Source organism: Lucilia sericata, unplaced genomic scaffold (assembly GCF_015586225.1).
Source record: "Lucilia sericata isolate MDLA Ls3-8-SP2 unplaced genomic scaffold, ASM1558622v1 Contig001400F_arrow, whole genome shotgun sequence".
Lineage (NCBI taxonomy): Eukaryota > Metazoa > Arthropoda > Insecta > Diptera > Calliphoridae > Lucilia > Lucilia sericata.
This window is the reverse complement of record NW_023995338.1, coordinates 68,790-91,071: the sequence shown is the minus strand read 5'-3', so window position 1 is coordinate 91,071 and position 22,282 is coordinate 68,790. Positions and strand designations below refer to the sequence as shown.

The window sequence follows — 22,282 nt, the reverse complement described above, 5'->3', positions numbered from 1 at the left end:
AAAGGAAGTGAAAGGTGTTTAACGCTCAATTATAGGTTAAGTAACACCTAGGGAATATTTTATGAGAAACTTGCAAATTACTTCCTATACAAAAGGAAAAAAAAAACAGGATGCAGCTAAATTAGTCGCTCTAGTGATTAGATAGTCTATAGTTTAGTCTATAGTCTAGTCTATAGTCTAGTCTATAGTTTAGTCTATAGTCTAGTCTATAGTCTAGTCTATAGTCTAGTCTATAGTCTAGTCTATAGTCTAGTCTATAGACTAGCCTATAGTCTAGTCTATAGTCTAGTCTATAGTCTAGTCTATAGTCTAGTCTATAGTCTAGCCTATAGTATAGTCTATAATCTAGTCTATAGTCTAGTCTATAGTCTAGTTTATAGTCTAGTCTATAGTCTAGTCTATAGTCTAGTCTATAGTCTAGTCTATAGTCTAGTCTATAGTCTAGTCTATAGTCTAGTCTATAGTCTAGTCTATAGTCTAGTCTATAGTCTAGTCTATAGTCTAGTCTATAGTCTAGTCTATAGTCTAGTCTATAGTCTAGTCTATAGTCTAGTCTATAGTCTAGTCTATAGTCTAGTCTATAGTCTAGTCTATAGTCTAGTCTATAGTCTAGTCTATAGTCTAGTCTATAGTCTAGTCTATAGTCTAGTCTATAGTCTAGTCTATAGTCTAGTCTATAGTCTAGTCTATAGTCTAGTCTATAGTCTAGTCTATAGTCTAGTCTATAGTCTAGTCTATAGTCTAGTCTATAGTCTAGTCTATAGTCTAGTCTTAGTCTAGTCTATAGTCTAGTCTATAGTCTAGTCTATAGTCTAGTCTATAGTCTAGTCTATAGTCTAGTCTATAGTCTAGTCTATAGTCTAGTCTATAGTCTAGTCTATAGTCTAGTCTATAGTCTAGTCTATAGTCTAGTCTATAGTCTAGTCTATAGTCTAGTCTATAGTCTAGTCTATAGTCTAGTCTATAGTCTAGTCTATAGTCTAGTCTATAGTCTAGTCTATAGTCTAGTCTATCTAGTCTATAGTCTAGTCTATAGTCTAGTCTATAGTCTAGTCTATAGTCTAGTCTATAGTCTAGTCTATAGTCTAGTCTATAGTCTAGTCTATAGTCTAGTCTATAGTCTAGTCTATAGTCTAGTCTATAGTCTAGTATACTATAGTGTAGTCTATAGTCTAGTCTAGATTATAGTCTAGTCTATAGTCTAGTCTATAGTCTAATCTATAGTCTAATCTGTAGTCTATAGTCTAGTCTATAGTCTAGTCTATAGTCTAGTCTATAGTCTAGTCTATAGTCTAGTCTATAGTCTAGTCTATAGTCTAGTCTATAGTCTAGTCTATAGTCTAGTCTATAGTCTAGTCTATAGTCTAGTCTATAGTCTAGTCTATAGTCTAGTCTATAGTCTAGTCTATAGTCTAGTCTATAGTCTAGTCTATAGTCTAGTCTATAGTCTAGTCTATAGTCTAGTCTATAGTCTAGTCTATAGTCTAGTCTATAGTCTAGTCTATAGTCTAGTCTATAGTCTAGTCTATAGTCTAGTCTATAGTCTAGTCTATAGTCTAGTCTATAGTCTAGTCTATAGTCTAGTCTATAGTCTAGTCTATAGTCTAGTCTATAGTCTAGTCTATAGTCTAGTCTATAGTCTAGTCTATAGTCTAGTCTATAGTCTAGTCTATAGTCTAGTCTATAGTCTAGTCTATAGTCTAGTCTATAGTCTAGTCTATAGTCTAGTCTATAGTCTAGTCTATAGTCTAGTCTATAGTCTAGTCTATAGTCTAGTCTATAGTCTAGTCTATAGTCTCTAGTCTAGTCTATAGTCTAGTCTATAGTCTAGTCTATAGTCTAGTCTATAGTCTAGTCTATAGTCTAGTCTATAGTCTAGTCTATACTATAGTGTAGTCTATAGTCTAGTCTAGATTATAGTCTAGTCTATAGTCTAATCTATAGTCTAATCTGTAGTCTATAGTCTAGTCTATAGTCTAGTCTATAGTCTAGTCTATAGTCTAGTCTATAGTCTAGTCTATAGTCTAGTCTGTAGTCTAGTCTATAGTCTAGTCTATAGTCTAGTCTATAGTCTAGTCTATAGTCTAGTCTATAGTCTAGTCTATAGTCTAGTCTATAGTCTAGTCTATAGTCTAGTCTATAGTCTAGTCTATAGTCTAGTCTATAGTCTAGTCTATAGTCTAGTCTATAGTCTAGTCTATAGTCTAGTCTATAGTCTAGTCTATAGTCTAGTCTATAGTCTAGTCTATAGTCTAGTCTATAGTCTAGTCTATAGTCTAGTCTATAGTCTAGTCTATAGTCTAGTCTATAGTCTAGTCTATAGTCTAGTCTATAGTCTAGTCTATAGTCTAGTCTATAGTCTAGTCTATAGTCTAGTCTATAGTCTAGTCTATAGTCTAGTCTATAGTCTAGTCTATAGTCTAGTCTATAGTCTAGTCTATAGTCTAGTCTATAGTCTAGTCTATAGTCTAGTCTATAGTCTAGTCTATAGTCTAGTCTATAGTCTAGTCTATAGTCTAGTCTATTTTCTAATCTATAGTTTAGTTTATAATCTAGGTCATATTTTTGTCTATAGTCTAGATAAAATAAATGTTCTAAGGTTGATTTTTATTTGAACAAAAAAACTTGAACAGTTTTTCGTTTATACGGTAGGGTACCTTAAGTTAACTATTACCACTTAATATCTTCTCATTATGCTGTACGTATTTAAGTTTTTAAGTAAATAGTATTTTTCAATAAAGTCTGTTCCTTATTTAAATGTATGTACGTTTGTATCAATATTCCTTTCTATTCTGATAACATTTGCGTATAGAACAATGAGCCTTTCATGTTTGTTATTATTTCTCAAGTCAAAGAATTGCAAATTTATGATTAAAGTTCATTGATTGTGAATTGTTGTCAGTTACTTATTGTTATATAAAAAGAATTTTATGCAAGAAATTGGTGATGGGAAAAAGCTAATATATCCTTTACTGAAGACAATTACTATAAAAGAGAAATAATGTATATTTTGCTTTCGTTTGGTAACGACTATTTTAATAGAAATAAGGCTACGGATCGAATCAAATAAGATAACTTGATCAGATACTGATAATAATGGGAATAATGATAGCTATAGATATAAACCAAGAAGTTTCAATGTATGTGTATAAATTATACAGCCCCTACTCTAAATACTTAGATCAATAAAATCACTCTACTGATAAAATTAATAGTATTTTTAGAACCATTTTTTAACACCAATGTCCCACTATGCGGAAGTATTTATTTTGCCAATAAATTTGCAAATCCTTTTAGACTTAAAAATGATTGAGCATACATAATTTGCTAGAAAAACTGTCTGATTTTATGTAAATATTTTCCAAAGAATACTCATCATATTAACGCTTTCGTTTAACAAACCACATCTTTAACAATTTCCCAAGGAAATTTACCAGTAGAAACCCACAAAAATTGTTCAGATTTGTAAATATTTTGCTTTTTTTTTATTCTTTAAGCTTCACCAATTCATAATGCTATTTCAATTATGCATGAAAAGATATATTTATATTAGAGCTTTTTCTTTGGCAACCTAACTAAACAATAAATTTAAATAAAATCGAAATATTTACACAAAAAAAAAAAAAAAAACGAAGTGTGAAAAAGTGTGTTGATAAAATAGAGCAAAAAAGAAGTAAGTAATAGTAACGAAAAAGAACAGGGTTTTATAAAAACATGTAAGTTAACAGAATGAATTAAAAACGTTACTATAGTATGAACCATAATGCTGTTAATTGTTTAGATTATAGTTTGATCAATAAACGAACTATTGTTTTATCTATACTATACTGTAGTATAATCTATAGTCCGGAATATAGTATGGATTATAGTTCGATCAGGTCTATAATTACAGAATGTACTATAGTTTGATCTTAATTCTGTACCATAATATGAATCATATTTATGACTATAGTGTGAGTTATACTGTTCGATCTATAGTCTGGACTATAGTCTGATCCATAGTATATACTACAGTCAGATCTGCAGCCTATACTCTGATCTATAGAATTGACTATAGTATATATAGCTATAGTCTGGACTATAGTCCGAGCTATTAACTAATGATAAGTCTGGATCATAGTCTGATAGCAAATCTGATCCTTACTCTAATTTAGTCATAGTCTAGCTTATAATCTAGTCTATAGTCGACTGTACTGTCTAGTTTATAGTATAGCCTATAATCTAGTATGTAGTATAGCCCTATAGTAAGTGTATAGTTTATTTAATAGTCTAGTCTATAGCCTAATCAATAGTCTAGTCTATAGTAGTCTATATAACTTGAACTGAACTAGAACTGAACTAGAACTGAACTAGAACTGAACTAGAACTAAAGTAGAACTGAACTAGAACTGAACTAGAACTACTTGAACTGACTAGAACTGAACTAGACTGAACTAGAACTGAACTAGAACTGAACTAGAACTGAACTAGAACTGAACTAGAACTGAACTAGAACTGAACTAGAACTGAACTAGAACTGAACTAGAACTGAACTAGAACTGAACTAGAACTGAACTAGAACTGAACTAGAACTGAACTAGACTGAACTAGAACTGAACTAGAACTGAACTAGAACTGAACTAGAACTGAACTAGAACTGTACTAGAACTGAACTAGAACTGAACTAGAACTGAACTAGAACGGAACTAGAACTGAACTAGAACTGAACTAGAACTGAACTAGAACTGAACTAGAACTGAACTAGAACTGAACTAGAACTGAACTAGAACTGAACTAGAACTGAACTAGAACTGAACTAGAACTGAACTAGAACTGAACTAGAACTGAACTAGAACTGAACTAGAACTGAACTAGAACTGAACTAGAACTGAACTAGAACTGAACTAGAACTGAACTAGAACTGAACTAGAACTGAACTAGAACTGAACTAGAACTGAACTAGAACTGAACTAGAACTGAACTAGAACTGAACTAGAACTGAACTAGAACTGAACTAGAACTGAACTAGAACTGAACTAGAACTGAACTAGAACTGAACTAGAACTGAACTAGAACTGAACTAGAACTGAACTAGAACTGAACTAGAACTGAACTAGAACTGAACTAGAACTGAACTAGAACTGAACTAGAACTGAACTAGAACTGAACTAGAACTGAACTAGAACTGAACTAGAACTGAACTAGAACTGAACTAGAACTGAACTAGAACTGAACTAGAACTGAACTAGAACTGAACTAGAACTGAACTAGAACTGAACTAGAACTGAACTAGAACTGAACTAGAACTGAACTAGAACTGAACTAGAACTGAACTAGAACTGAACTAGAACTGAACTAGAACTGAACTAGAACTGAACTAGAACTGAACTAGAACTGAACTAGAACTGAACTAGAACTGAACTAGAACTGAACTAGAACTGAACTAGAACTGAAGTAGAACTGAACTAGAACTAGTCTGTAGTCTAGTCTATAGTCTAATCTATAGTCTACTCTATAATATATAACCAAGTCTAAGTCTACATAGTCTAGTCTAAGTTTAGCCTATAATGTAGTCTATAGACTAGTTTATATTGAAGTCTTCATAACTATCTATAGGCTTGATTGTTGTGAAGTCTTATTGATCATACTAAAAATATACCTCTTATTTGTAAACTCTATTTGTTAAGAAATCTTTAAGAAAATGTCTTTTTATTAATTTATATCTTTAAAAATTTTCTAAATATTTATCAAATATTTTTGCATATAGAAATCATTCTAAGCACGATTTCAAAGCTTATTAGTTTATTTGTATAGGAACTTTTCAATATTTTTGCCTGTTTGCACCATATTATGAAGAAATTAATGCCGTTTAGTAAAAAAGTACCACGTAAATGTTTGGTCTAAGAAACATTTTCGCATATAATACAAAAAGAGAGGACCCCCCTTTTTTAACAACTCTATTCAGTACGTGGTTGAGGAAAAAACAAGTGTCGCTAGTATTAAAAATGCCTGGCACTTGCGGAAGTTGTCAAAGGTTATGATGCCATAAATGTTGTAGGCCCAAATAAAAAAAAATGAAAATAAAATGTAAGAAAAACATACTCTTAAGATTGTTAAGAAGGAGTGAACAATGTTAGAGCATAAATAAAATATTTTAAAAAATGTAAAATGAAATTAAAATACAAAAATATGAATAAAGGGCGTTAAATAAATATTGATATAACAAGCAGCGTTATATGTATCTCTAGCATCCGTAGACAACTAAACATTTCTTTATTTATTTATTCATTCATCGGTTCCCCACCATTCATACAGTCTGACAGTCGTCATTCATAAGTTGTTAACACGGTGCAGCGCCACTTTTCTTTTCTCGCAACGTGTTTTGTATTTTTAGATGAGCAAACAAACAACTTCGATTGAAATAGTCCTTATTTACCAATACACAAATATTTCGCTAAATTTATTTCGAAATTGAATTCAATTCCTTTCATTTGTGCGTGTGTTTTTTTTTATATATAATTTTTTTTTCACTTTTTCTACACAAATTGTAGGAAAATTTGTTTACTTTAACACTTACATATTTTATATTTGTGCTTCCCAACATTATTTTAGAATATTTACAGAGACCACATCATTTTCTCGCCGAAATTTGTTTGGTTAAGTTTAATTTAAATTCCTTTCTTATGAAGGGGCTATTAGAAATTAAATTTTGTTTGAATATGGTTGATTTATTATGCGGTGGATGTGGGTAGTAAGAGCTAATAAAAGTTTTTATTTGAAAACGTTTAAAATATTTCTAATGAATTCATTGGAAAAATTCTATCAGGTCAAATTTTATATACATTTGAGTAAATTTTTATTTAGTGGGTTTTAGCAAATAATAAATATTTGTAGAATTTTACAGGAGCTTCCAAGGTTAATATTATGGAACTAGAACTAGAACTGAACTAGAACTGAACTAGAACTGAACTAGAACTGAACTAGAATGAACTAGAACTGAACTAGACTGAACTAGAACTGAACTAGAACTGAACTAGAACTGAACTAGAACTGAACTAGAACTGAACTAGAACTGAACTAGAACTGAACTAGAACTGAACTAGAACTGAACTAGAACTGAACTAGAACTGAACTAGAACTGAACTAGAACTGAACTAGAACTGAACTAGAACTGAACTAGAACTGAACTAGAACTGAACTAGAACTGAACTAGAACTGAACTAGAAATGAACTAGAACTGAACTAGAACTGAACTAGAACTGAACTAGAACTGAACTAGAACTGAACTGGAACTGAACTGGAGCTGAACTAGAACTGAACTAGAACTGAACTAGAACTGAACTAGAACTGAACTAGAACTGAACTAGAACTGAACTAGAACTGAACTAGAACTGAACTAGAACTGAACTAGAACTGAACTAGAAACTGAACTAGAACTGAACTAGAACTGAACTAGAACTGAACTAGAACTGAACTAGAACTGAACTAGAACTGAACTAGAACTGAACTAGAACTGAACTAGAACTGAACTAGAACTGAACTAGAAACTGAACTAGAACTGAACTAGAACTAAACTAGAACTGAACTAGAACTGAACTAGAACTGAACTAGAACTGAACTAGAACTGAACTAGAACTGAACTAGAACTGAACTAGAACTGAACTAGAACTGAACTAGAACTGAACTAGAACTGAACTAGAACTGAACTAGAACTGAACTAGAACTACTAAACTAGAACTGAACTAGAACTGAAGTAGATCTGAACTAAAATTGATTTAAAACAGAACTAGAAATGTGTTTGTTCATAGAAAGTTTTTATAAATTCTCTTTAGAATGTCACAAACGAAAGGACCATATCAATATGTCCTTCAATTCTCTATGTACTTTGTTTCTTTAAAAATTTGAAAAATTATGTACCTAAACATAAAAATAACCAAAATGAAATTTAAAAATTTTTGTTTGCAAAAGTTACTCACGCATTCCCCTAAATAGACATTAACTCATATTTATTTTAAACCCTAATGAAGTAATTGTGGTATTTGGTTTACATACATATTTACGAGTATTAGCTTTATTATTAAAAAAAACTTTTTATTAGTTTATGTTTATCTAATCAACATAAAACTTTTTGGTAGTTACAATTTAAAATTGTGGTGAATATTGGGGAAAAAGTGAGTTGGTTATAGATGATTATTTGGTTGTTTAAAATGGTGGTTTAGTTTGGATTAGTAAAGAACACGTGTTTTAATGGAAAATAGTTGGTTTTATACAAATTTAACTTTGCTGATAGTTTGAGTTTATACAACCACTTCCTATTGGTGTTTAATTCAAGCAAAATATTATTAATTAAAATGACTTATTTACATTACTAAAATTTCCTATAACATAAATTTCATATTTCTTTAAGTGACTTTTTGATCGATGCATTCAAATAAATCCAGTAACCCTTATAAAATATCAAAAATTATGTTCCCATATTCCTGTATTCTATAGCCTAAATGATGTGTATTAATAATTTAAAATGTCTGTTACGAATAAAATACTTTTTTTGGGGGAAAATACTTTTATGCCAAAAATAATTCAACAAATTGATATAGACATTATACAAGAGTAAATATATATTTTATAGTCGTATAAATATGTATGTATTTTGTGTTTAAATATTTGATTTTGTTAAAAGCTTATGGAATGTCGACATTGAATACAGACAAAAACAACATGTTGCATTTTAGTGAATCTACAAGTGTTAGGGGTATGATCACATTGTATAAATATTTGATGAAATAGGTGAGACGAATAAATAATCGATATTTATATTTATGGGAAGTAACTAGGTTTTAAATTTATATTCCTTATTTTAGATTGCTCTTACAAATTCTTGTATAGTCTAATCCATAGTCCAGACAATAGTCTAGTTTATAGTCTAGTCTATAGTCTAGTCTATAGTCTAGTCTATAGTCTAGTCTAGTCTATAGTCTAGTCTATAGTCTAGTCTATAGTCTAGTCTATAGTCTAGTCTATAGTCTAGTCTATAGTCTAGTCTATAGTCTAGTCTATAGTCTAGTCTATAGTCTAGTCTATAGTCTAGTCTATAGTCTAGTCTATAGTCTAGTCTATAGTCTAGTCTATAGTCTAGTCTATAGTCTAGTCTAGTCTATAGTCTAGTCTATAGTCTAGTCTATAGTCTAGTCTATAGTCTAGTCTATAGTCTAGTCTATAGTCTAGTCTACCGTCTAGTCTACCGTCCAGTCTACAGTCTAGTCTACCGTCTAGTCTACAGTCTAGTCTATAGTCTAGTCTATAGTCTAGAATTATAGTTTAGTCTATAGTCTGGTCTATAGTATAGTCTATAGTCTAGTCCACAGTATAGTCTATAGTTTAGTCTATAGTCTAGTCTATAGTTCAGTCTATAGTCTAATCTATAGTCTAGTCTATAGCCTAGTCTATAGTCTAGTCTATAGTCTAGTCTTTAGTTCTAGTCTATAGTCTAGTCTATAGTCTAGTCTATAGTATAGTCTATAGTCTAGTCTATAGTCTAGTCTATAGTCTAGTCTATAGTCTAGTCTATCGTCTAGTCTATAGTCTAGTCTAGTCTAGTCTACAGTCTAGTCTAGTCTATCGTTCTAGTCTATAGTCTAGTCTATAGTCTAGTCTATAGTCTAGTCTCTGTATAGCTATAGTCTAGCTATAGTCTAGTCTATAGTCTAGTCTATAGTCTAGTCTATAGTCTAGTCTATAGTCTAGTCTATAGTCTAGTCTATAGTCTAGTCTATAGTCTAGTCTATAGTCTAGTCTATAGTCTAGTCTATAGTCTAGTCTATAGTCTAGTCTATAGTCTAGTCTATAGTCTAGTCTATAGTCTAGTCTATAGTCTAGTCTATAGTCTAGTCTATAGTCTAGTCTATAGTCTAGTCTATAGTCTAGTCTATAGTCTAGTCTATAGTCTAGTCTATAGTCTAGTCTATAGTCTAGTCTATAGTCTAGTCTAGTCTATAGTCTAGTCTAGTCTATAGTCTAGTCTATAGTCTAGTCTAGTCTATAGTCTAGTCTATAGTCTAGTCTATAGTCTAGTCTATAGTCTAGTCTATAGTCTAGTCTATAGTCTAGTCTATAGTCTAGTCTATAGTCTAGTCTATAGTCTAGTCTATAGTCTAGTCTATAGTCTAGTCTATAGTCTAGTCTATAGTCTAGTCTATAGTCTAGTCTATAGTCTAGTCTATAGTCTAGTCTATAGTCTAGTCTATAGTCTAGTCTATAGTCTAGTCTATAGTCTAGTCTATAGTCTATAGTCTAGTCTATAGTCTATAGTCTAGTCTATAGTCTAGTCTATAGTCTAGTCTATAGTCTAGTCTATAGTCTAGTCTATAGTCTAGTCTATAGTCTAGTCTATAGTCTAGTCTATAGTCTAGTCTAGTCTATAGTCTAGTCTATAGTCTAGTATATAGTCTAGTCTATAGTCTAGTCTATAGTCTAGTCTATAGTCTAGTCTATAGTCTAGTCTATAGTCTAGTCTATAGTCTAGTCTATAGTCTAGTCTATAGTCTAGTCTATAGTCTAGTCTATAGTCTAGTCTATAGTCTAGTCTATAGTCTAGTCTATAGTCTAGTCTATAGTCTAGTCTATAGTCTAGTCTATAGTCTAGTCTATAGTCTAGTCTATAGTCTAGTCTATAGTCTAGTCTATAATCTAGTCTATAGTCTAGTCTATAGTCTAGTCTATAGTCTAGTCTATAGTGTAGTCTATAGTCTAGTCTATAGTCTAGTCTATAGTCTAGTCTATAGTCTAGTCTATAGTCTAGTCTATAGTCTAGTCTATAGTCTAGTCTATAGTCTAGTCTAGTCTATAGTCTAGTCTATAGTCTAGTCTATAGTCTAGTCTATAGTCTAGTCTATAGTCTAGTCTATAGTCTAGTCTATAGTCTAGTCTATAGTCTAGTCTATAGTCTAGTCTATAGTCTAGTCTATAGTCTAGTCTATAGTCTAGTCTAAAGTCTAGTCTATAGTCTAGTCTATAGTCTAGTCTATAGTCTAGTCTATAGTCTAGTCTATAGTCTAGTCTATAGTCTAGTCTATAGTCTAGTCTATAGTCTAGTCTATAGTCTAGTCTATAGTCTAGTCTATAGTCTAGTCTATAGTCTAGTCTATAGTCTAGTCTATAGTCTAGTCTATAGTCTAGTCTATAGTCTAGTCTATAGTCTAGTCTATAGTCTAGTCTATAGTCTAGTCTATAGTCTAGTCTAGTCTATAGTCTAGTCTATAGTCTAGTCTATAGTCTAGTCTATAGTCTAGTCTATAGTCTAGTCTATAGTCTAGTCTATAGTCTAGTCTATAGTCTAGTCTATAGTCTAGTCTATAGTCTAGTCTAAAGTCTAGTCTATAGTCTAGTCTATAGTCTAGTCTATTATCTAGTCTATAGTCTAGTCTATAGTCTAGTCTATAGTCTAGTCTATAGTCTAGTCTATAGTCTAGTCTATAGTCTAGTCTATAGTCTATAGTCTAGTCTATAGTCTAGTCTATAGTCTAGTCTATAGTCTAGTCTATAGTCTATAGTCTAGTCTATAGTCTAGTCTATAGTCTAGTCTATAGTCTAGTCTATAGTCTAGTCTATAGTCTAGTCTATAGTCTAGTCTATAGTCTAGTCTATAGTCTAGTCTATAGTCTAGTCTATAGTCTAGTCTATAGTCTAGTCTATAGTCTAGTCTATAGTCTAGTCTATAGTCTAGTCTATAGTCTAGTCTATAGTCTAGTCTATAGTCTAGTCTATAGTCTAGTCTATAGTCTAGTCTATAGTCTAGTCTATAGTCTAGTCTATAGTCTAGTCTATAGTCTAGTCTATAGTCTAGTCTATAGTCTAGTCTATAGTCTAGTCTATAGTCTAGTCTATAGTCTAGTCTATAGTCTAGTCTATAGTCTAGTCTATAGTCTAGTCTATAGTCTAGTCTATAGTCGTCTATAGTCTAGTCTATAGTCTAGTCTATAGTCTAGTCTATAGTCTAGTCTATAGTCTAGTCTATAGTCTAGTCTATAGTCTAGTCTATAGTCTATAGTCTAGTCTATAGTCTATAGTCTAGTCTATAGTCTATAGTCTAGTCTATAGTCTAGTCTATAGTCTATAGTCTATAGTCTAGTCTATAGTCTAGTCTATAGTCTAGTCTATAGTCTAGTCTATAGTCTAGTCTATAGTCTAGTCTATAGTCTAGTCTATAGTCTAGTCTATAGTCTAGTCTATAGTCTAGTCTATAGTCTAGTCTATAGTCTAGTCTATAGTCTAGTCTATAGTCTAGTCTAGTCTAGTAGTCTAGTCTATAGTCTAGTCTATAGTCTAGTCTATAGTCTAGTCTATAGTCTAGTCTATAGTCTAGTCTATAGTCTAGTCTATAGTCTAGTCTATAGTCTAGTCTATAGTCTAGTCTATAGTCTAGTCTATAGTCTAGTCTAGTCTATAGTCTAGTCTATAGTCTAGTCTATAGTCTAGTCTATAGTCTAGTCTATAGTCTAGTCTATAGTCTAGTCTACCGTCTAGTCTACCGTCCAGTCTACAGTCTAGTCTACCGTCTAGTCTACAGTCTAGTCTATAGTCTAGTCTATAGTCTAGAATTATAGTTTAGTCTATAGTCTGGTCTATAGTATAGTCTATAGTCTAGTCCACAGTATAGTCTATAGTTTAGTCTATAGTCTAGTCTATAGTCTAGTCTATAGTCTAATCTATAGTCTAGTCTATAGCCTAGTCTATAGTCTAGTCTATAGTCTAGTCTTTAGTCTAGTCTATAGTCTAGTCTATAGTCTAGTCTATAGTATAGTCTATAGTCTAGTCTATAGTCTAGTCTATAGTCTAGTCTATAGTCTAGTCTATCGTCTAGTCTATAGTCTAGTCTAGTCTAGTCTACAGTCTAGTCTAGTCTATCGTCTAGTCTATAGTCTAGTCTATAGTCTAGTCTATAGTCTAGTCTATAGTCTAGTGTATAGTCTATCTATAGTCAGTCTATAGTCTAGTCTATAGTCTAGTCTATAGTCTAGTCTATAGTCTAGTCTATAGTCTAGTCTATAGTCTAGTCTATAGTCAGTCTATAGTCTAGTCTATAGTCTAGTCTATAGTCTAGTCTATAGTCTAGTCTATAGTCTAGTCTATAGTCTAGTCTATAGTCTAGTCTATAGTCTAGTCTATAGTCTAGTCTATAGTCTAGTCTATAGTCTAGTCTATAGTCTAGTCTATAGTCTAGTCTATAGTCTAGTCTATAGTCTAGTCTATAGTCTAGTCTCTAGTCTATAGTCTAGTCTAGTCTATAGTCTAGTCTATAGTCTAGTCTAGTCTCTAGTCTAGTCTATAGTCTAGTCTATAGTCTAGTCTATAGTCTAGTCTATAGTCTAGTCTATAGTCTAGTCTATAGTCTAGTCTATAGTCTAGTCTATAGTCTAGTCTATAGTCTAGTCTATAGTCTAGTCTATAGTCTAGTCTATAGTCTAGTCTATAGTCTAGTCTATAGTCTAGTCTATAGTCTAGTCTATAGTCTAGTCTATAGTCTAGTCTAGTCTAGTCTATAGTCTAGTCTATAGTCTATAGTCTAGTCTATAGTCTATAGTCTAGTCTATAGTCTAGTCTATAGTCTAGTCTATAGTCTAGTCTATAGTCTAGTCTATAGTCTAGTCTATAGTCTAGTCTATAGTCTAGTCTATAGTCTAGTCTAGTCTATAGTCTAGTCTATAGTCTAGTATATAGTCTAGTCTATAGTCTAGTCTATAGTCTAGTCTATAGTCTAGTCTATAGTCTAGTCTATAGTCTAGTCTATAGTCTAGTCTATAGTCTAGTCTATAGTCTAGTCTATAGTCTAGTCTATAGTCTAGTCTATAGTCTAGTCTATAGTCTAGTCTATAGTCTAGTCTATAGTCTAGTCTATAGTCTAGTCTATAGTCTAGTCTATAGTCTAGTCTATAGTCTAGTCTATAGTCTAGTCTATAATCTAGTCTATAGTCTAGTCTATAGTCTAGTCTATAGTCTAGTCTATAGTGTAGTCTATAGTCTAGTCTATAGTCTAGTCTATAGTCTAGTCTATAGTCTAGTCTATAGTCTAGTCTATAGTCTAGTCTATAGTCTAGTCTATAGTCTAGTCTAGTCTATAGTCTAGTCTATAGTCTAGTCTATAGTCTAGTCTATAGTCTAGTCTATAGTCTAGTCTATAGTCTAGTCTATAGTCTAGTCTATAGTCTAGTCTATAGTCTAGTCTATAGTCTAGTCTATAGTCTAGTCTAAAGTCTAGTCTATAGTCTAGTCTATAGTCTAGTCTATAGTCTAGTCTATAGTCTAGTCTATAGTCTAGTCTATAGTCTAGTCTATAGTCTAGTCTATAGTCTAGTCTATAGTCTAGTCTATAGTCTAGTCTATAGTCTAGTCTATAGTCTAGTCTATAGTCTAGTCTATAGTCTAGTCTATAGTCTAGTCTATAGTCTAGTCTATAGTCTAGTCTAGTCTATAGTCTAGTCTATAGTCTAGTCTATAGTCTAGTCTATAGTCTAGTCTATAGTCTAGTCTATAGTCTAGTCTATAGTCTAGTCTATAGTCTAGTCTATAGTCTAGTCTATAGTCTAGTCTAAAGTCTAGTCTATAGTCTAGTCTATAGTCTAGTCTATTATCTAGTCTATAGTCTAGTCTATAGTCTAGTCTATAGTCTAGTCTATAGTCTAGTCTATAGTCTAGTCTATAGTCTAGTCTATAGTCTAGTCTATAGTCTATAGTCTAGTCTATAGTCTAGTCTATAGTCTAGTCTATAGTCTAGTCTATAGTCTATAGTCTAGTCTATAGTCTAGTCTATAGTCTAGTCTATAGTCTAGTCTATAGTCTAGTCTATAGTCTAGTCTATAGTCTAGTCTATAGTCTAGTCTATAGTCTAGTCTATAGTCTAGTCTATAGTCTAGTCTATAGTCTAGTCTATAGTCTAGTCTATAGTCTAGTCTATAGTCTAGTCTATAGTCTAGTCTATAGTCTAGTCTATAGTCTAGTCTATAGTCTAGTCTATAGTCTAGTCTATAGTCTAGTCTATAGTCTAGTCTATAGTCTAGTCTATAGTCTAGTCTATAGTCTAGTCTATAGTCTAGTCTATAGTCTAGTCTATAGTCTAGTCTATAGTCTAGTCTATAGTCTAGTCTATAGTCTAGTCTATAGTCTAGTCTATAGTCTAGTCTATAGTCTAGTCTATAGTCTAGTCTATAGTCTAGTCTATAGTCTAGTCTATAGTCTAGTCTATAGTCTAGTCTATAGTCTAGTCTATAGTCTAGTCTATAGTCTATAGTCTAGTCTATAGTCTATAGTCTAGTCTATAGTCTATAGTCTAGTCTATAGTCTAGTCTATAGTCTATAGTCTATAGTCTAGTCTATAGTCTAGTCTATAGTCTAGTCTATAGTCTAGTCTATAGTCTAGTCTATAGTCTAGTCTGTAGTCTAGCCTATAGTCTAGTCTATAGTCTAGTCTATAGTCTAGTCTATAGTCTAGTCTATAGTCTAGTCTATAGTCTAGTCTATAGTCTAGTCTATAGTCTAGTCTATAGTCTAGTCTATAGTCTAGTCTATAGTCTAGTCTATAGTCTAGTCTATAGTCTAGTCTATAGTCTAGTCTATAGTCTAGTCTATAGTCTAGTCTATAGTCTAGTCTATAGTCTAGTCTATAGTCTAGTCTATAGTCTAGTCTATAGTCTAGTCTATAGTCTAGTCTATAGTCTAGTCTATAGTCTAGTCTATAGTCTAGTCTATAGTCTAGTCTATAGTCTAGTCTATAGTCTAGTCTATAGTCTTGTCTATAGTCTAGTCTATAGTCTAGTCTATAGTCTAGTCTATAGTCTAGTCTATAGTCTAGTCTATAGTCTAGTCTATAGTCTAGTCTATAGTCTAGTCTATAGTCTAGTCTATAGTCTAGTCTATAGTCTAGTCTATAGTCTAGTCTATAGTCTAGTCTATAGTCCAGTCTATAGTCTACTTTAGCCTATAGTCTATAGTCTACTCTAGTCTATAGTCTACTCTAGGATATAGTCTAGGGTATAGTCTAGTCTAGAGTCTATTCTAGGCTTATATTTTTTTCTTTACTATATTTAAATAGCAAAGAAACTTAAACAGGAATCTCAACCTACTAGATTGTTAGAACCCCCTGTTTTGAATATTCATATAACAAATAAATAGTCTACTAAAAAATAGAACATTTTCAATCATATCGATTTTGCAGATTGGTCATATATCATGTCTAACAAAATTTTCTACTCGTTTCCTGCTCAATTGCAAAAATTGCATATTTATGTACATACATTTAAATACAGTCTATCCATAGATAGTTAGTTACTTTTACATAGGCTGTTCGGTAGGTAAGTCCAATATCATTATGACCATAAAAATCATGTTGATGATGTTATCGTTGTCGATAGACACATTGAGAGAGATTGTAACTATGATGAGAAAATAAAACGTTTGTAAAGACTTGCCTTGCTTATCTTATCACAAATTCATACAAGTATTAACAATCTCTTAACTGTTTTATAAATGACAAGTGGGTAAGTGTATGGGTGTTTGATTGAACCCTACAGATCGGGTTGAGATTTCTAAATTAGAGATTTTTATCTATAACTCCGGATTATATCAGATTACAGTAATTTAACTATTTATTTTAATATGCCTTTGTCTTAGAAAGGACTTAATTGTTCATTTACATACTACATCTACTTATTTCTTCGATTACCCTATACATTACTTGGTGACACTTAAGTAATCATTTATGTTCTCTGCATCACAAACCGTATAATATACACTGTGGGTAATCAAAATTACGTAAAAGGGGATATTTTGTCTCTTAGTGAAGCTGCTGGGTATCTGGGTACGCTTCAGTTGATGTTAGGGGGGCTAGCACCAAAGTGTTATAGAAAAACCAGGAACAGAAAAAGTGAAAAGTTATTAGCATTAAACGTCAAGTTGTTATGACAGACTTAATATTTTCATTTTTATTGCTTTTGTTTTATTGACGAATGTTGAAAATGTTTCTAATTGAAATATAGGTACATTTATACAAGTATCTAGTACTAAATGTTCAAAGAGGAATATTTTTAAATACTTGTATTTTAATGTTAATACATAAATACAAAGTACATTAACATTAATTCGTATATATTTAATGTTAAAATATTTTTTTACTCTAAGAGTTTTTTTGAAGGAGAAACATCCACATCCTCAGTTTAGTCCCTAAAAAGGCGAAATTTCAAAAAAGTACCACACACGATAAGTATTAAAGTTTTGTTGTACCTTTTTTTAGTTTAGGAGATATGGAGTTACCGATATTTACCCCTAAATTTTCAAATTTCTAAAAATTTAGTCTTGAGTGAATCTATTTGTTGTGAGACCAATGATTTGCCCAAATTTCGATTTCTAGCTTCAACCCTTTGAACTGTGAAACGATGATTAAGTCTGTTTATGTGTATTGTTTATATGTATTAGTGTATGCTATTATAATTAATTAATTTATTTCATTTCCTGCTTTAGGCAATACTTATTTATAAATTGTCACAATAAAATGTCCACCAAATCATTAAACAAAAGATTTTTATAACCCTTTTTCACACCTCCATCTGTTTCCCACCAAAAAAAAAAGTAATTCATAAAATAATTGTCGTTTTAACTATTGTCTTAAACAACCTATAATAAAAAAGCACAAAATAGACAATGACTTTTTTTATAAAAAAAATAGAAAAAAATTCTATGAATATAATTTTTTTGTTCCAAGAATAATAACATTTAATACTGCATATAAAATCAATTAATACAGGTGTTAAATTGAAATTTCTCTTTTTAAAAAAAAGTTCTACTTTTATAGAATTTTAATTGAAAAAGTACAATATAATTAATCATTATTTTTATGCAAACACACGATGACTTAGATGGACATAATGGTGGAAGGAATAACAATATTAAACTATTTATGTGGGTAAACAATTTTAATAGTGCAACGGTAATAATTTATTAGTTTAAAATGCTTACTGGCTGCTTAAGAAATGTATTGCATACTTAAAGGCGAGGGTTTGTATTATATTGTATAGTATATATTTAGGAGAAATGTTTTTGAAATAAAACTTTTTCGAAATTAACAACATTTTTATGATGATTATTATTTAACATTTTGAGATAATTGCTTGAAAAAAGGACTTTTTCAAAAAGAAATAAGTAATTTATACTTTAGGGTTATAATATTTATACAATTTGTGAAAAATCGCTCTTAAATATTCCACATAGGTTATAAAAAGTACGTCGAAATAGTATATCACTTTTTCCGGAGTTTTATAAAAGTTAAATAATAGTTTATTTCTTGTTCAGTTCTAGTTCGGTTCTAGTTCAGTTCTAGTTCAGTTCTAGTTCAGTTCTAGTTCAGTTCTAGTTCAGTTCTAGTTCAGTTCTAGTTCAGTTCTAGTTCAGTTCTAGTTCAGTTCTAGTTCAGTTCTAGTTCAGTTCTAGTTCAGTTCTAGTTCAGTTCTAGTTCAGTTCTAGTTCAGTTCTAGTTCAGTTCTAGTTCAGTTCTAGTTCAGTTCTAGTTCAGTTCTAGTTCAGTTCTAGTTCAGTTCTAGTTCAGTTCTAGTTCAGTTCTAGTTCAGTTCTAGTTCAGTTCTAGTTCAGTTCTAGTTCAGTTCTAGTTCAGTTCTAGTTCAGTTCTAGTTCAGTTCTAGTTTAGTTCTAGTTCAGTTCTAGTTCAGTTCTAGTTCAGTTCTAGTTCAGTTCTTAGTTCAGTTCAGTTCAGTTCTAGTTCAGTTCTAGTTCAGTTCTAGTTCAGTTCTAGTTGAGTTCTAGTTCAGTTCTAGTTCAGTTCTAGTTCAGTTCTAGTTCAGTTCTAGTTCAGTTCTAGTCAGTTCTAGTTCAGTTCTAGTTTCAGTTTCTAGTTCAGTTCTAGTTCAGTTCTAGTTCAGTTCTAGTTCAGTTCTAGTTTCAGTTTCTAGTTCAGTTCTAGTTCAGTCTAGTTCAGTTCTAGTTCAGTTCTAGTTCAGTCTAGTTAGTTCAGTTCTAGTTCAGTTCTAGTTCAGTTCTAGTTTCAGTTCTAGTTCAGTTCTAGTTCAGTTCTAGTTCAGTCTAGTTCAGTTTTCTAGTTCAGTTCTAGTTCAGTTCTAGTTCAGTTCTAGTTCAGTTCTAGTTCAGTTCTAGTTCAGTTCTAGTTTCAGTTCTAGTTCAGTTCTAGTTCAGTTCTAGTTCAGTTCTAGTTCTAGTTCAGTTCTAGTTCAGTTCTAGTTCAGTTCTAGTTCAGTTCTAGTTCAGTTCTAGTTCAGTTCTAGTTCGTTCTAGTTCAGTTCTAGTTCAGTTCTAGTTCAGTTCAGTCAGTCTAGTCAGTTCTAGTTCAGTTCTAGTTCAGTTCTAGTTCAGTTCTAGTTCAGTTCTAGTTCAGTTCTAGTTCAGTTCTAGTTCAGTTCTAGTTCAGTTCTAGTTCAGTTTCTAGTTCAGTTCTAGTTCAGTTCTAGTTCAGTTCTAGTTCAGTTCTAGTTCAGTTCTAGTTCAGTTCTAGTTCAGTTCTAGTTCAGTTTCTAGTCAGTTCTAGTTCAGTTCTAGTTCAGTTATAGTTCAGTTCTAGTTCAGTTCTAGTTCAGTTCTAGTTCAGTTTCGTCAGTTCTAGTTCAGTTCTAGTTCAGTTCTAGTTCAGTTCTAGTTCAGTTCTAGTTCAGTTCTGTTCAGTTCTAGTTCAGTTCTAGTTCAGTTCTAGTTCAGTCTAGTTCAGTTCTAGTTCAGTTCTAGTTCAGTTCTAGTTCAGTTCTAGTCAGTTCTAGTTCAGTTCTAGTTCAGTTCTAGTTCAGTTCTAGTTCAGTAGTTCAGTTCTAGTTCAGTTCTAGTTCAGTTCTAGTTCAGTTCTAGTTCAGTTCTAGTTCAGTTCTAGTTCAGTTCTAGTTCAGTTCTAGTTCAGTTCTAGTTCAGTTCTAGTTCAGTTCTAGTTCAGTTCTAGTTCAGTTCTAGTTCAGTTCTAGTTCAGTTCTAGTTCAGTTCTAGTTCAGTTCTAGTTCAGTTCTAGTTCAGTTCTAGTTTAGTTCTACTTTAGTTCTACTTCAGTTCTACTTCAGTTCTACTTCAGTTCTAGTTTATTAAGTTAACTCTGATTTAGTATAGATAGTTCTACATTTGCATGAATTTCCCAAAACTATTTAAAACAACCCTCGTTACAAATGTGTAAAATACTATCCTTTAACACTCCTGTCTTTTCGATTGCCTTGATTAAGTTTTATCTACTTCCGGTTTACTAGATTTTTGTTGTTGTTTATTATGGGTTCAATTTTAGTTTATTTCTTAAAAAATTGTTTAAGCAAACTATTCATACTAAACAAGGTTTTTTAAGTTCCTCAATATGAACTAAAAATTCATATTTATTAAAATTTAAAGTTTACTAGGAGATTGGTGGTTACCTTCTAGAAAATTTAATATACAACATGGTATTGAAATAAATATACAAAAAACATATGTAGCATACAATTATAAATAAAATAAATATTTGCTTTTGTTTAAAATGAAAAATATTTTTCTATATACTGTAGGTGGAGAAGCTGTAATAAATTTGCAATGAACATTTTTCTAGTGTTAAATGTGAATAGAGGTTTTGTAAAAGGTAGAGAAAGAAATTATTCAGTTGCACATATTCTAATTTGTAATTTTAGAAAAAAAAGTTTGTTTGAAAATATGTTCGGTTATGCAATTTCATGGCTTTAGAAAATGGTGCCTACATTTAGGATTTAAAGTTTGAGAAAATATTTAACCTTTTTTGGGGTTTATATTTATGATTTAAATTAGCTTTGGCTTACTTTTTTTACTTTCTCTAGAGACGTTTTTTATTGCTTTATCGAACATTAAGAAACATTGCCTACTTCCAGGCTAATTCTTGGTTTATATTAAAGTTCATTTTTCGGACAAAAATTTGCAGAAATTTATTGAAAATCTGAAGCTTCTTAGGTGTAATTGGATTTTTTGTTTATAACAAAAAAATTAATCTTTTGAAAAATTTAAAACAAATTTTTCAAAAGATGTTCAAAGACGTATAAGTTATATATTAGAATATATAAAAACGTTAAAATGGAAATAATTGTATGATAAAGTTTGGCTCGACACTGGTCCATAATAGTAGGGTTTTATTTTGTTATTTTTTAAAATTTTTGTGTGAATTTCTTTAAACTTCTTGAAAATGAAAATTCATTTATTTCTGTTCGATTTGAAGTTAAAATACGCATTAAGAGTTTAATTGCCAAAAAAATAAATAACTTACTAACACTAATAAAAATTTGATTATTCAAGAATTTAAAAATTATTTCAAAGGATTATAAAAGTTAATTTTTTAAAAAAATCTTCATTTTAGGAATATTTTTAAAATTAATTAAATTTAATAAATCTTATATCACTTGAAACTGAAACTATTTTAAAAGCAACCATGACGACTAAAAATATGTATATTTTTTAAAACTTACATTTTACTCAATTATATTTTATTGATTGTAACCAACAAACAGATTTTTTTTGTTTAATAAAACCTGCCGTTTTTATTTAAGAAAAAAATTTCCTGTTTTTATCAACTTTAAACCTTTACTTTACAGCGACCAACTCTTAAGGGCACAACGATAAAAATGCAAATAAAATATAACAATAAAATGAAATTATTATTATGCATTTGATTTCTACTCCATAACATACAAACTGACCACAACTATACAAATATAAAAAGTTAAGGGATAAATATGTAAAAAAAATATATAATTAAATTTTCAAATAAAATTCAATTAACGCGCAGGTTTAAATTGCTACACTAAACGCACCACACAAATTATTGCAAACAACAGCAGCAACAAATAAAAAAATGCACTTGTTGCCACTTTGGAATACAAACACACTTAAACACTACTTCTACCAACACTATTACGTACTTTATTTTAATATTTATTAAACACTCTCTTGATACTTTGCTCTCTTTTAGTTGTGTTAAATGCACCACAGTATTTGTTAAAGTTTTTTTTTTTTTATTTCAAATTTTTCTTTTAAACTTAGACGACGTTGTGCATTAACCTGTTGATTGACTATAAATGCTTTCAAACTGTTTCAACATCATTTATTTATACCGTTTTAAACAGTTGTGACACAAACAAACGAACAATCATCACTCGTATGGAAATTCGAATCTCAACTCATAAATGAACGAACGTACGAACGAACAGAAATCAACACCCAACACTTGTCATACGTAGCGGATACGTAATGCACAAATACTCATACGTTCTGTTAAAAATTCACGAACATGATGAAATTGTATTTAGTTGTGTATAGAAAGGGGAGA

The 22,282-nt window shown here is 31.0% G+C and overlaps 1 long non-coding RNA gene across 2 annotated transcripts in view; it reads right to left on the bottom strand.

The window, feature by feature from the left end:
* Positions 1-22,030, bottom strand: part of LOC119611266 — a 29,107-nt gene extending 7,077 nt beyond the window's left edge. For both annotated transcript variants that reach the window (XR_005232056.1, XR_005232057.1), the window contains exon 1: positions 21,876-22,030. This is a non-coding gene — a long non-coding RNA (uncharacterized LOC119611266). The remainder of the gene's footprint in view (positions 1-21,875) is intronic.
* Positions 22,031-22,282: the final 252 nt, after the last annotated feature.